The following is an 11841-nucleotide window of genomic DNA, read 5'->3' as shown; positions in this document are numbered from 1 at the left end:
CTGAGCGGTGGCTACCGGCCCTCAGAGCAGGGCACACCTGAGCAGTGGCTCTGATCTGAAGATGACAGTGTGCTGCAGCTCTTGCACCCTAAGGGAAGGTGGGGTGTACAATTTGTGCTCCCACTCTAGAGTAATGCAACTACATGAACTCCAGGCAGCTCTCCAAACTGAACTCAGAGTTTGTGCCCACGGGCAGGATTCTCCTGCATTAAGAACTGTTAAGAGCCTTCAGTAGCATTGGGGTTTTGCAGGGGTCCTCTGTTTACCTTTTCCTAGCAAGGGGAAGTCCCTCCTGGTTCCAAGAAATCCCAGGAGGGAGACGGGGAGGCAAAGGCAGGGATCCTCAGTCACCTCTCTCTGCTGCCATCCCAGACTTCCGTGCTTCACAGAGATTTTACTAGTCCTTTGCTGCACCCAAGATTTCTCCTTCAGACATTCCAGTGAAACTGTAGGTATTTATTTATAGTTTTGGTCCTGTTTTTGGTGTGGAAATAAAGACCAGGCACCTCTACATAGCCATCTGGTGACATCACTTCAATGTTAAATAGATATTACTTTAATCTACTTACAGTTTGTGGATAGCCTTATATAGGCTTTTGATTAACCCACATCAAAATTCATCTCTGAGAATGTAATCACTAAATTTCCTTGGTAAGTGAAACAACTTGCTCACTCCTTAGTTTACTAAGGTATCTCACTTGTATGATTACTTATGTATTTGTGAAGTGATTTTACATATTTTTGTTATTGCCTCTGAAAATACCAGAAATTTGAACCAGGTAAAAAATGTAGAACTACTACACGTTCTAGCATACACCTCTATGCATATTATTTTAAGTGTCAAAACACGGTAGGATAACTGTTCTGTACAATTGCAATGATTTACATTTTCAATAAAAGCTGAGCCCATTAGAATTATGTAATGGAAAATTATGTATGGTAACATCAATAAGGAGAAAACAAAACAAATTCATGAGGTAGTAGGACCATGAATTTTCTCATATTTTTCTGGTATATAGGGGTTTAATCTTGAGTTTTTGTATAAGATGACTCACAATCCATCCAAATAAAGCACTGATAACAACTGGCAGGCTGAGATGCTTCAGGCCAGCATATTTTCATGTGGGGAAACTGAATTTAAGGTCGCCATCCTCTAGGACAATTCAATTCCATCTTTTGGTACAGAAGTCAGCCATATCTATTATTGAACAGGTTGCTCAATGATCCCACTTAAGATGGCATTTTAAAAAGAAAGTAAAAGAGATGTCTCTGAAAAAAATTGGGTTTTGGAAGTAGAATCCATTTTTTGTTGTTAATTTGAATTTCTTATCACTGAATTTTATGACCTCAGTTCCATTATAAAAATCCATTTTGAATAGATTCAGTAATTGGAGGATTAAAGTTCAACCATAACCAGATTTAATAATTCATTTGGTTCAGGTCTTAAATATTTTAATTATTCAATATGTTCAAAAATATATGCAATGATCTCACTTATATGTGGAATCTAAAAATGTCAAATTCATAGAAGCAGAAAATAGAACGGGAAGAAAATAGAATGGTGGCTAGCAGATACGAGGGCTTAGAGAATTGGGGAGATATTAGCCAAAGGACACAAAATGTCAGTTAGACGGGAGGAAGAAGTCAAAAGATCTGCTGTGTATCCTGGTGACTATAGTTAACAACAATATAACAAGTACTTGCAAATTGCTAGAAGAGTCAATTTTAAATGTTCTCAGTAAAAAAGAAAAGATAACCATGTGAAGTCGCACATGGTAATTGGCTTGATTTACTCATCTCACCATGTATATCAAAACATTATGTTTTGAAACTATAGCTTATTTTGTCAACTAAAAAATAAAAAATTTAAATCTACACAATGAAATGCCTTGCAAAATACATATTCAAAATCTCTTGCTCAAACTATGTTACAAAGGCTCCATCCTTCACTTGCTCAACTGCTCACTGTCTTGCTACACATCTACCCTATACTTACAATTTTCACGTACTGACTATATCTTCCACGCTACCAAGTTTGTAAACCTGATTCTCTTCTGAACTGATAAATATTAGGATTACTGCTTATTCCATAATAAGTTCTGTGTGTTAAACAATGGACAAAGAATTTTGCCTCTTTATTTTTTTCTACAATATAAGTATTTCTAAGAAAGTTTCCAAATAATATTCCTCACATTCTTTTTTTTTTTAATGTCCTGAAATGATACATTTGTCATTTTCTTTCAGGAAATTCATGGAAGTCAAGTTGTTTAGTATTTAGTCATTTACTTGTAGTAAGAGAAATGCATAATAGTTACACTGTGAGGAGAACATGGCCACTTCTCACACTGGCTGAGGTTCCCTTCCACAACCTGTGGGATATTAGCATAGTCTGACTGAGCATAGTTGAGTCATATGGAATTTTTGCTTTGTCATCACTTCATTTGCTGATGCCTTGGGTCTCTGTGATTGAGAGCTAAGAATTCATTTCCTTTTCGGTGATTGGTTGGTATACTTTTGAGAAATATAAATTCACCATTTACTACTATAGTATTTGCTGGGAATAAATGTGATAGTCTAGTTGGTAAAAAGTACACATCAACAGATAATTCCAGCATATGAAAAGCAAGTATGAGATGCTGAGTGAGGGAAGGAGCACTTTCCCAAGCTATTCCAGTCTTGGAGGTGACCAAGAGGCTATAATAGTTCCTTCAGCTTGACTAAACTTCCTTAGGTTTCTTCCTCACTTTAGAAAACTTACAATTATAAACCCTTGCTCCTTCCCCTTGAAAAGTAAATTTTCTCACATCTTCATGGCAGTTTCATAACCTGGGGAGAATGCCTATCTGAAGGAGTTGGGAGCCATCCTTTTGAAATACAATCATCAAGAAAGATAGGACCTTTATCTCATATTCTCTGGGGAAGAGTAGGAGCCTAACTTTGATAAACACCATTTAGCAAAGATAGATGACCTAATCACATTGACCAACATTCCCCCCAACATCCTCTAGTACTTCTCTACTAGTTCACCGGTGCTTAAGAATTCTCTTATCTTTTGATTCAGAAGATTCTAAGTTCAATCTCTTTATCCTTTTGCAAAAGTCTTCATTGAATACAGTCCTTTTTTTTTTTTTTTTTTTTTTGCCTATATAGCTTGTCAGGTGTAATTTTCTTGGACAAGCCTCACCAAATGTGATTCTAGAACAAAGTTTAGAAATCCATGGTAGCTGAATAAATAAGCACTGTTATGGTTCTAGGAATTCAGAAGTTTTTAAGAAGGGAATTACTGACCCCTGCTTTTCTGAGATGGTCACAAGGCTCTGCTAATAACTGCTAGAACCAGTCTACCTTCCTAGATCCATCCATAGCATGAAAGAATTCTCTAGTGTGGCAAGGAGAGAGGGTATTTCAACCTCCATCAGGATTTTCCTTTAATGTTCTCTTTTTACCTTTAAACATTCTCTCCTCTAAGGCCAGTTGTAAAATTCTTCCTTACTATTTCAGGGCACTTTGAACCTTTAAAAAAAAAGGAACTTTAAAGCAATTTTAAAGTGCTTTCTTAAAAAAAAAAAAATTGGACATTTCCATTAAGAAATCCACAGAAATACAAAAGATCTTCAACAATTACTACAAAAAACTCTATTCCTAGAAATATGAAAATGTAAAGGAAGTTGACTAATACCTGCAAGTATGCCACTTCCTAAACTCAACCAGAAAGAATTAGGTATTTTGAATAGACCTGTACTGAGCAGTGAAATAGCACCAACTATTAAAAACTCCCCAAAAAGAAAATCCCTGGACCAGATGGCTTCACATCAGAATTCTACCAAATTTTCAAAGAGGAACTAGTTCCCATATTGTATCATCTATTCCAAAACATAGAGAAGAAAGAAATTCTCCCAAACACATTCCATGAAGCAAATATCACCCTAATCTCCAAACCAGGAAAGGAACCAACAAAAAAAGAAAACTATAGACCAAAGTCATTAATGAATATTGATGCAAAAATATTCAATATGATCTTAGCAAGGAAAATATAGTGGTGCATTAAAGAAGTTATACACCAGGGATGAAAGATTGGTTCAACATATGTAAATCCAAAAATATAATTCCCCACATAAATAAAATTTTAAAAAGACAATATATTTTTCTCAATTGATGCAGAAAAGGCTTTTGATAGTATCCAGCATTCTTTTATTATAAGAACACTCAAGAAAATAGGCTTAGGTGGGACATTTCTTAAACTGCTAGGGGCCATCAACAGCAAACCCACAGCTAATATCATATTGAATGGAGCAAAACTGAAAGCATTTCCACACAGATCTGGAACTAGACAAGGATGCCCACTGTCACCACTGATATTCAACAGTGATGGAAGTCCTAGCCATCACAATCATGCCAGAGAAGGAGATAAAGGGTATTCAAATGGAGACAGAAGAGGTCAAACTCTCACTCTTCATGGATGACACATTCTTATACCTGAAAAATCCCAGGGACTAAACTGCAAAGCTCTTAGAAATGATCAAAGAATAGAGCAGCATCTCGGAATACAAAATCAATGTCCACAAATCAATAGCCTTCATATATGCCAACAACAGTCAAGCTGAGAATAAAATCAAAGACTCTATGCTCTTTACAGCAGCACCAACGAAGATGAGATACCTGAGAATATATCTAACATGGGATGTGAAGAATCTCTGTAGAGAAAACTATGAAACCCTGAGAAAATAAATAGCAGAAAATGTTAACAAATGGAAAAACATACTGTGTTCATGGCTGGGAAGAATCAACATTGTTACAATGTCCATACTACCTAGAGCAATCTACAGATTTAATGTAATCCCCATAAAAGCACGAATGTCATACTTTAAAGAACTTGAAAAAATAGTACTTTGTTTCATTTGGAGCTGGACAAAACCCCCAGATAGCTAATACAATTCTTAGAAATAAAAATGAATCTAGAGGCATCAAATGATGATACAGACTTCAGCTTATACTACAAATCTATAGTGATCAAAACAACATGATACTGGCACAAAAGTAGAGACATAGATTATGGAATAGAATAGAGAATCTAGAGCTGAAACCAGCCACATATTATTTGATCTTTGATAAGCCTAACAGAAGCATGTGTTTGGGAAAAGAACCCCTATTTAACAAATGGTGCTGGACAAACTTGTTAGCCACATGTAGAAGACTAAATTGGATCTACATCTCTCACCACTGACAAAAATTGATTCTCACTGGATAAAAAATTTAAATTTATGACACAAAACAATAAAAATTTTAGAAGATGGGCAGCGCCTATGACTCAATGGAGTAGGTCACCAGCCTCATATACCAAAGGTGGTGGGAAACCCAGCCCTGGCCAAAAAATAAAAATAAAAAATAAAAAATTTAGAAGAGAGTGTGGAGAAAATTCTTAATAATATTGGCCTGGGAAAAGATTTTAAGAATAAGACCTCTCCATCAATTGTAGCAATACCAAAAATAAATAACTAGGATTTGATCAAGCTAGAAAGCTTCTCTAAAGCAGGGTACCACAAACAAAGCAAACAGACAGCCTTTGGAATGGGAGAAGATTATTGTATGTTATGAATCTTATGAAGTCTTGATAACTAGATTCTACAGAAAAGTCAGATTGATCCAGAAGAAAAGGGCAAACAATCCACCCCATTTCTATGTGAGCAAGAGACTTGAACAGAAACTTCTCTGACAATGACAGATGAATGGCCAACAAACACACGATAAAATGCTCATTGTCCCTAATCATCAGAGAAATACAGATCAAAACAACTCTGAGATATAACCTAACTCCAGTAAGATTATCCTACATCACAAAGTCCCCAAACTACAGATTCTGGAGTGGATGTGGAGAGAAAGGAACACCTCTACACTGCTGGTGGGACTGCAATACAACCTTTATGGAAAGAAGTGTGATCTCAAAGAAATAAAAGTTGACCTTCCATTTGATTCTGCAATCCCATTACTGGCTGTCTACCCAGAAAAACAGAACCCATTTTACCACAAAGACATTTGCACCAGAATGTTTATTGCAGCTCAATTCATAATTGCCAAGGCATGGAAGCAACCCAAATGCCCATCAACCTGTGAATGGATTAACAGACAGTGGTATATGTATATCATGGACTACTATTCAGCCATAAAAAGATGGAGACTTGACATCTTTTATGTTTACCTGGATGGAGTTGAACCACATTCTTCTTAGAAATGTATCTCAAGAAAGGAAAAAAAAATATTCGATGTACTCAACACTAATGTGAAACCAATATAAAAAGAATTACATACTCATATGAATGATAAAACACAAATACAGTCTAACAGGGGCGTGGGGTGAGGAAGGAGAGTGAGGGGGGAAGGTGATTGGTGGGAGGAGGGAAGGCATTTGCTGGGATCTCACCTGATGTGCACAACTTGAGGATATTCGGCATGCCCTCTGAGTGAGGGACTCTTCTACAACTTTAGCTTTACCTTCGAAGTGAGAACAATGGGACCTAAAAATCTGTACCCTTATATTAATTTGAAGTTTAAAAAAAGAAAAATTTTAAATTTATTACTTAGGTTTTATTTAAAATGTATTTTATTCAGCCCTCACAGCCTAACTCATAATATCTCTTTCCACTAGCCTTTTAAAAACATGAACATCAGAACATAGCATAAATATTTTCAAAGCTTGTGCATGAAGGTCTTTTCCAAAGGACAATTTCTGGGACACAATTGCTAAAAAGTTGTCTTGGATGATTTACTTTGAGGTTGTGGACTCTGACTGTTCCAGAGAGGCTTTGTTTTGATTCTTACACAGCACACTAGCCTCCGGAGAGTATTCTTGTCCTTTTCTCTTTTTCCTTAAGTGGTAAAATACTAAATACTCTACCACTCTTTTTTCCTCATCAAACAGGAGGCATTATATAATATCACATAGGCCCTATGCGCAGCCAAAAGAGAAATTGACAACAATAATGAAAACCTTAAAAATGATACAGTCATTCAGTTTGCAGTTTGTATTAGCATTTCATCAAAGTCTATGAAACATAGAAATGGGTGCTCTCATTGACGCCAAATAGTCTAGAGCCCTGTCTTTTCTCCTAATTCAGTACTAAGAACCATTCATTGAACTTTAGCTCAGTTAAAACTGCAGGGTTATAATGGTTATCAAACTTCATGGTATACCAAAGTACTGAAAATTGCTTAAAAATAAAAATTCTGCTCTTGGGTATCCATAGACCAAGACAGGAATGGCATACTGGGCCAGATCTTAACTGCTCGGGAAATTCATGGGAAATCTTATTCTTAAAATTTACAGATCAACTTATCCTTGTGTGGGGAAAAAAATTTTAGAGTTAATATTTGACTAGAAAAACAGAACAAGCAGAAAAAGCAGACAGCTGCAAAATCACTAATTAGTTAAATTAGGCTCTTCAAATGGTTAGCAAGTTCAGCTTTAACTCTGCCAAATAATGGCTATTTTTCATTTTGAGTTCCAGGAATCTTATAGTACTACCTTTTCTAACATTAAAAGAATTACTTTGAAAATATAATTAAGACATCTAAAGATGGAGAAAACATTCTTTATTCTTCTTCCTGTCTTCCTCTCTATGCCTTTAAAAAATATTGTTGACAGGTGGCTTGCCATCTGTTCCAGCAGGGCAAAAGTATAAAAGTTTGGGATAATTTTCAATGGAAGCAGTTGATTATAGATAACATATTATTTTCTGAAAATATGTCTGTTAATGTCTCATTAAAACATTAACCAACAATGCAGCTGGTCCAAAAAAAAAAATCCCTCAAGAATAGAGAAGGCTTGTGTGTTTCTTCTGAAGTTATTCAAAATTGTTTTTTCAGGTTAAAGCTCCGTCAACTTTAAACATATGATTGAGGAAAGAGAAAGGGTAGTGGAATGGAGAGCATTACTGTTTCCAATCCTGCATTGCTGAGTGCACAGGTTAAGGCATTCATTAGCCATTATTATAATGATAATAACTATTATTATAATGATGGCACAGTGCCAGCAGTAGGCTACTGTGGGATCAATTCTTCGGGCTTCTAAATGAAAACATAAAATGCACTGAAATTCTTTCTAATATCTTTCTGTGACTGGCAGCAAGCACCATTTGTTTTGAGCCACCCCCTAGAAAACTGGGTAACAAATCCACAGTAGTACATTTTCTAGATTTGTTTTCTCATCTGCAAAATGGGAATAGCCACGTGCACTGTAATGGTCTTGGTACGCAGTGTCTTCATCCTTCCGTAAGGAGAGAGCCTAGGAGCCCAGGGAATCAGCCTGACTCACAGTTCCAGTCAGTCCTGAGAATATGATATCAGAAGGTCTGCAGTAGAAGTCATGCAGTAAGATTCTGGTCAACTGGCCAATCACCTCAAGGTGGAACTTACTGAAATATATCACAGAAGAAGTCTCTCAGTGGCTATTAATACCCACCCTTCACCCCCCCCACCCATTTCTTCTGATAATTAACTATGAATTCTGTAATTTAGGTTAAGATTAGGTTAGTATAAAGCTATTGGAATGGCAGGACTTTGAAACAATATCCATTCTTACTGCCAACTCATCCCAGAGTAATACAAATGTTTAATTTTTCATGTCATTGCCTACCTTCTGTAAAAGCTTTCTCTCTTACTCAGATACATTTTAAAACCATGGTCTATATGCAGAATTCTTTACATATGGGCATAGTGGTGCCAGGGAAACTTGCCCTTTCCTTTGGAAGTTCTCTGAAAGGTCAACTCACAATGAAGGCAGAGTGACAAGAGAAAGGTTTATTTACAGTTCCCATGGGGGTGAGGGGTTATCACAGAGTGATCACTCAACATCCTACTCAAGTTCAGGTAGTTTTATACCTACCTTTTTGAAGGGGAGAAGAAGAAATGAGGAGTCCAGGTAGTTCTGTTTAGGATTTATAAACTGTTTGTAGGGAATATAAATGGATGGGGGAAACAGATCAATGTATAAGTTAACCTGAGAGAAACTTATTGTGTTTAAAATAATTGGACCAGGTCTGGTTGCATTCTGCAATATGTTGAGATAACAGGGAGAGGAAGTGAATTCCCTCTTTGATTTTTTGATCATGTCAGTGTGGTTTATGCAGATAAAGGGAAAGCCCTTTCTAATGCTTTTTGATCTCAAATGATCTCTAATTTAAAATATTCTTTATACCAGGGAGTTGTATTTTGGGATAAAATTTCCCAACCTCCTTCGGGAGTGAAAGTGTGTTTCTGCTTACTCTGTTATCGATGCCGACTGTGGAGAATTTTCATTATAATTTTCCAAGCAAGAATTTCAAAGTGGATCCCTTGACCTCAGTTAATTATAAAATAAGTACCTTTCTCCTTTTAAGTACGCTCCTGGTCAGCAGGGATTGTGCACGAGGAAACCACACCTCCTACGGCCACTTTTGTGTCTCTGGGAAGTCTCCACTTGTGTGAAGAACATCCTTACTTTGCCCTCTAAGATGCTTCTCTACAGAATGAATAAACTCAATTCCTTTCATCCTCCTCTTGGGCTTTCTTTTTCAGTCCTTTGTCATTGGCTTTTTGTATGAGAAACCCAGAAATGAAAGGAACGATCTCTACCTGGACTGGGCTAAATGTCATAAATATCCAATTAATATATCCTAGCTCCCTCTCAATGCTACTAGGAAAAATGTAATTTTTAAATATTCTTTCCCTTTCCTTCAGAACACTCAAAGTCACAACATTACATATATATTTGTATTTATAACATAAAATAGCATCAATCAAAAAATAGTGCTTATGTTGTTAAACTCTTGCAGTGAATGCTGCTCATGGAAGAGCAAGGTTATTTAACTTCTGTTTTTCTTGACCTTCTGTGTATAATCTTATGATTTATTTACTGAATAAAAATAGACCAGACACAGTCCTCATTGAAGTATAATTAACTTAGCAAAAGTATAATAATAATTTAAAAAAAAAACCCTGGTAACAATGGAAGTATAGAAAAGATATAAAAATTTATTATCCTATTAACATGATAACACTCCCTAAAGAAGACAAAGTAAACTCTGTTCCCCCAAGTTCAGCGTTAACTTGAATCTCCTGTATTTATAATCTCCCCTAGTACCTACAAAGACCTTGAGAGAACTGAAGGGATGATGGTGTGTGATTATATAGAATAAAGTCTAATAGCTCTCTAAATCTTACTTCCAACCCTCTGTAACCAAGACACGATGTGAGGATAAAATTCCAATGGTTTTCCTATTGATTATCTACTCACACAGACCCGCTGCCCTCACATTGCTATAGCTCCATTCCATGATAAGATTTTTACTTACATTCAAATGATTTTCAGGAAAACTTAAATGTTTTATAGACAGATGTATATGTGTGTGTGTATGCATGTCCTAAAACGCACATCTAAACTTTTAACAAAGGCTACCTCAGAAGAGAAAAATGTGGAGCATATGAATTGGAGAAAAAGAATGGTGCTCATGGTCTGATGCTTTTATAGTGAGACTCTATCATGGAAATCAACAACTTTTGAAAAACACTAATAATCTTTCATAGCTAAAAGACTCCCTTCATTGATGAAAGTTTTTACTTGAATAGTAATACTATCCTGTTAATTCTAGATGTTGACATTTTTCCTTTTTTTCTGGTACACTTTTAGGAAAGTTGAAAAAATGGGAAAAAAGTATATTGGATGTACCCACATTTCTCAAAAAATTCAACATTAAGGATCCCATTTCTGGAGGTAAAAGAAAAGAAAATCATCAGGTATCTCAGGTCAATTTGGTCCTGAGAAAGAAATAATATAAGATCTGCCCACGTCATTTGATTGATTTATTTGTGTTAGCAACTGATTTAATTTCAAAGACCTGTTCCGTCAAAGTCACATTTTCCATCTCATTGTAGATGGCATTTTTTTTAAAGAATAAGTTATTAGTATATATATTAAACTATTGCCAAATAAAAATGAATTTTGTTACTATTTCCACACCATTTAATTGAGAGATATGCCAATACGCTATCAAAGCAATGAACAAATTACAGCCTTTAACGCATAATATCCCCGGCCACAAATTTCACCCAGCAGGTGCTCTGGAGAACACTGATGACATCCAATGGCCAAATTAGTGATGTGCAGGGATATAGCCATTAGGGTCTTCCCTCAGATGGTATCCCTTTCGATACCTCTCAGATGTGGTATCTTCTCTAAGGGAGAAGATTGAGTACAATCTCCTTGTTATGAACAAGGCATGTGAAAACCAGAAAGAAACAGAATGGAAAATGGAGACAGCAATCTCCTTTCAGTCTTTGTGCAAGGCCAGCCTCTGAAGGAGAGAATTTCTTCACTGGAACTTTCTGGGACATCTTATGTAGATAGCGTTTCTATGCTTCAGCTCTGTGTAACTTGAATACTGCTTTAGATTATATGGTTTTTGAAGTCAGAGGATATCATATCACAGGTTGAAAATATTTGAGGAAAATGAAAGATTATTGTAATGAGTTCCAAAAATATTATTATGAAAAAAATCCATTTTATGGGTTGGATGGGTTCTGTCCTCTGGTTTTGTTAAAGTCACACCATGTACACATCATTTACTATTAAGACTGTTATTAATTTATGGAATGACTGTGACTATATCAATTTATTCTTGGTTCATAGCCTGCTTTATTGCCATTAAGTCAAAGATGGTTGTGACAAGAATGAAGAATTGATTGAGAGTGGATTAACAATGAAGAAGGAGAGAGTCACGTCGTTTCCTGGCACCTGTTCTGTGAATATGCTGTGTGCCGCTGCCTTTGGTTCATTTGCACTGCTCCTTGCAACTGAACTCAAATTCTCTC

This window comes from Otolemur garnettii, unplaced genomic scaffold, assembly GCF_000181295.1.
Source record: "Otolemur garnettii isolate 467f Iridium unplaced genomic scaffold, OtoGar3 scaffold00008, whole genome shotgun sequence".
Lineage (NCBI taxonomy): Eukaryota > Metazoa > Chordata > Mammalia > Primates > Galagidae > Otolemur > Otolemur garnettii.
The sequence above is the reverse complement of the archived record's forward strand: the minus strand, read 5'-3'. Positions refer to the sequence as shown.